Here is a 4880-nt window from a genome sequence, read left to right as displayed (position 1 = left end):
AATATTCACAATGAAATGTACAGTTTACTTATTAATACATACATAAAAGATTTACAGGAGCAGAACAGATTATTTAATGCTATTGAAACGCTGCCAGCTGTTAAGAAAAAAGCTGATTGGGCTCTAAGGTGGATTACCAATAGAACGGCAACATATGCCGAACGCATTGTTGCCTTTGCTGCAGTAGAGGGTATTTTCTTTAGTGGTTCATTTGCTGCAATATTTTGGTTAAAAAAACGTGGTTTAATGCCAGGTCTAACCTTCAGTAATGAACTGATTTCTAGAGATGAAGGGTTACACACAGATTTTGCTTGCTTGATATTTAAGTACTTGATTAATAAGCCTGATCAGAAATATGTATATTCTATCATTGATAATGCTGTGAAGATTGAACAAGAATTTTTAACAGATGCCTTGCCAATCAAACTTATTGGTATGAACTGTGATCTAATGGGGAAGTATATAGAATTTGTGGCTGACCGACTTCTCTTTGAACTCGGTTTTAAGAAACTTTATAATGTAGAAAATCCATTTGACTTTATGGAAAATATCTCATTAGAAGGGAAAACTAATTTTTTTGAAAAAAAAGTAAGTGAATATCAAAAATATGGTGTAATGAATTCAGATCAATACAGTGTTTTTAGATTAGATTCAGAATTTTAGTTAATTAGTTGATGGATGGAATAGAACATGTTTTTTTTATATAGAATATAAATAATTTAATATAAAAATAAAAATAAAAATATATATCTATTATCTTTTACTATTTTACTTATCATATTTATATTTTGACTTGATGAATAATGAATTAAATACCTTACATTCTCTCTTTCCATTAATTACAAGACTACAAAATATGAGGTATGTAATTATGGACATAATAACAAAACCATAATCTTCTTTATAAAATATCAACATATCACATGATTACCAAGCAGTGCTACTATCGTCCGATGTAAACACCAAGTTTGGTTATCGCCATTGAATCAACTTTTCTATTTTATATTCACCAATGAATATAATTCAAAGAGAGAAATGAATCATTACATTAAGTTCCATGCAATATGCCGGTGATACAATATATAAGAGCCTCCGTATCCTGTCCAGTCAACCAGTATGCCAGAATCCTGTTCAGTAGTAATACGGGCTACTGTGTAATGGAGCTATCCAAGGAATCTTGTGGTGTAAGTACCTAAAAGTTATTTTATGATAAGCATGATGAAGCTTTGGACACTATATTATAATAAATAAATAAATAATGTCTCAGGTGCATTTGTGATGAAATCTAATCTTTCTAGGATGATATTAGCGATATCAGTGAGGGAGCCGAAGAGAAGAAGATAAAAGAGAAAAAAGATACTACTTCAACTAGCAAGTCTATTATTGTTAAAATAGAAAACCTTATCCATTCCAATGATGAAAATGTGGCTTTGAGAAAGTTGGTTAATATAACGCCTGAGACTATATAAAAAAAACAACGTTATTGTGAAATTAATACTCAAAGTTTATTACAAATATTAGAATGGTTTGCTAACCACGATGGAACCGATGTGATGCTGTATGAATTTGCCCACAGTGCATCATGTCAAAAAAAACTTGTACCCCGATTTGTCTAATGTTTCGCCGGGTTCGTCATCATGTAGTAGTTTCTAGACATTCACATTGTTCGGTGTTAATCTTATATTCAACCCTCTTGCATACACATGTGTCTTCATGTGTTAATGATGATTGTGGGTTGCCTGCTTGTCATAGACTGAAAACCACCAGATCAACTATAAAGTTTCGTCTTGCCAAAAAGAAGTGTGGTTGTTAACTCCATGTTATCTGCTGGATATATATTATTGTTAAAATTTTTAATTCGACCTATCAACAGAAGCGCATTATGATATTGATTGAAGTGTTTTTTTTTTTTTTTTTTTTCCATAATATTTGACAAACGAACTTCTGTGAAGAAAAGACGCTTTCCTATTTCTGCAACGGAGGCCTGTCGCTGGATATTTATTGATTTGTACTAGTTAGTGATATGTTTTATTGAATGTTTTCTTCATACCACTGACTAGTTAAATTAATATATATTTACAAACATAAGGCAATTGTGATCTGTTGTAGTTCATTTGGTGAGATGGTGTGTTAAATGGTTTCACCATAATGTGTGATGATTCGATTAACATTGTTTTTATTTCACTGGTCGAATCAAATAGGGGCAATTATCAGTTTCAGATGCTTCACCAACAACCGGGCTCATCATCAATGGCATTACATATTGCAATCTGTGCTCCTTCCTACTTCAATAATGAAAATGATGAGGTCTTGCGAAAGTGGAATCAACTTCAAGCTTTTTGGGGGTTTGGTAAAGGTAAATATGTGGATTTTATTTTTTTCGATGAGGTAGTGAGTAAACCATTATGGAAAACTTAGTAGATTTGACTAGTTGTTTATAATATTGTAAAATGTATATAATTAAAATAAAGTATAATTTTATGAATTTTATTCCAGGTTATTATTCGTCCAATATGTCACCTGCAGAGTTCACATCTGAAAATCCATATTGTCGTTTCAAAGTAGTTTGCTATACAAAAATTCCCAATTATCGTAATGAAGATGGTATTGTGCAAATTATAATTGGAAGGGGCCTTTCAGAAGTGGAGTAAGTAATTAATAATCATATACTTGTATAATATTCTAATAATTTTTCAGTGTTAAATATGACTAGGATCCGGGAACATTCAAAAATATTTTTTTTATTTTTTTTTATTCTTCTAGGGCCTACAAACAGGAAGGTTTTTCAGCATTGAGTCTATTATTCGGAGGTAATGAAGTTGTTGTTAATGAAATTTTTGCTGCTGAAGTACCAAACAAAACGAACTTCAGATTTTACATTCAGCAAGTTTTTCCTAATGGTAAAAGAATTTTAAAGATTTTATAATGTTTTCCCTAATAATAATTATCATAAAAAATTATTTCAAGTATGGTATTATGCAAACTGCTCTATATTATAATATACCTTCTAGGAGAGATTCAACGTGCATCTACCACTGACACCTTTAGTCATATGTTAAGAGCATCATACAATCCAATTTTTAAGGTAAGCCTAAGTAAGCCTTATTATAGCTTGCACCAATCTATTTAATGGGATTTGATATCAGGTTGGCTTAAATAATCAAATTAGCTTAAAAGGGACATTATTAATGGAACGTTTTTTGATAGACAGGGAGGTAGATAGCCAGACAGAGACAAAAATGCCTACTTTTTCTGTTTCAGAATTTGTTTATTGAACAGATTATTCCAATGTTGACTTTAACTGAACAACAAATGAAGAAATATCTTCATACACCGCAAAGAGGTAAATGATTTTGATATGACCAATCCATCTACTTATCGTGACATAATGACAAAAGTGAAGATATTATGGGGTATTTTTTTATTGTACCTACATTTGTGGATTTAAAAATTAAAATAAATTATTTATTGTTTATAGGAATTGATCCAGCATTGTGGGAAATGGGCAAGCGAAAAAATCCTGACCCAAAGAAATTGATACCTGTTGTAAAAGTGGGATTTCAGGAATTACAGAAACAGTTCAAGTATCAAGAAGAATATGGTAATAAACTTCATAATAGTATGAAGAATATCATGGATGATATAAGACAATTAAGTTGTATGCAGACGACAATTAAAGTTACCATTCAGAATTTTAAGTTGAAACAGACAAATATAATGCGCCGAGTTCTAAAATTGGTGTCAGCACAAGAGGTTGAAAGGAAAAAAAATCTACCACTAGAAGAAATAGAGGATCAGATTCGACTGCGATTAGAAAACTTGTATATGCAGCTGCAGGACCTCAAGGGATGTTTGAATGAACAAATGGCTCAGTCTATAAAGCCTGGTAGTTTTCCGCGAGCCCAACGGTATGGACTGGTTGTTGACAAAGTGCAGGATATATCACAATACCTAAAATGGCAGCAGGATGCACTTCAGGCTATAGTTAACATACTTTAGGAAGATATACAAGTGGTCGTTAACATAAAGAAGAACATCAGCTAAGTTTTGAGAGTTAAGGAAATTGGCTAACCGTCAACCAACTTCCCCAAACAACATTCAAACATTGGTAATTAACCCTATCATTGTTTTACTTTTAACACTTCCCTTCACCCTTTCAGGGAGGGGTATGATGCTACACTGAATTTTTTTGGTTCGTAACCAGCAACACACATTGAACTGATGATATTTCACTCTCTCAGGGAGGGTATGATGCTAAACTGATTTTTTGTTGTAACCCGCAACACACCCACATTGAATTGATGATTGTCAATAAATTAAATTTTAGTCCAGTTCCTTGTTTTTTTTTTTTTTTGGTTTTCCACATGCAATAAGTGCACTCTGCCCATTAGGCAAAGTATTATAATAATTTTGCTAGATATTGATGACACTGACATTTTAACTGAAACTTGAAATAATTGACCTAGAATGTAACAACAATGTTTGTGTTGTCTTACAGGAATAATTTAGTCAAATAAGCACAAACTGTAAACTGCCAGCTTAACCAAGAAAGCCTGCCAGTGATTGGTCAATATAAAATATTCAGCGTGTGAGGGTTAATATCAGAGTCAGTCGATTTTGCTCCAGCATGGAGGACACACCTACAATTTCCTCTCCATTAACATGTGGACAGAAACAAGAAGAAAGAAGTGATAATAACAATACTAGTGTTGATGAAGAACCATTACCTTCATCATCCACGTCTTTACCTTTGGGACAAAAAGTTAATGAAGGGTGTGAGAGAGAAGAAGAGGTAATACAAAAAAAGGAATTTGAATTTAAAATTAGCCAAATGTTGGAAAAAGGTGGGCATGGAAGCCGGAAAATTTTCACTCGAGAAA

At 32.4% G+C, this 4880-nt stretch overlaps 1 pseudogene; it reads left to right on the top strand.

The window, feature by feature from the left end:
• The first annotated feature begins 2250 nt into the window (after positions 1-2250).
• LOC138350380 (nucleoporin p54-like) lies at positions 2251-4044 on the top strand (annotated as a pseudogene).
• The last annotated feature ends 836 nt before the right edge of the window (positions 4045-4880 follow it).

This window comes from Procambarus clarkii, chromosome 45 (assembly GCF_040958095.1).
Source record: "Procambarus clarkii isolate CNS0578487 chromosome 45, FALCON_Pclarkii_2.0, whole genome shotgun sequence".
In the NCBI taxonomy this organism is placed as follows: domain Eukaryota; kingdom Metazoa; phylum Arthropoda; class Malacostraca; order Decapoda; family Cambaridae; genus Procambarus; species Procambarus clarkii.
This window is presented reverse-complemented; position numbering and strand designations above follow the sequence as displayed.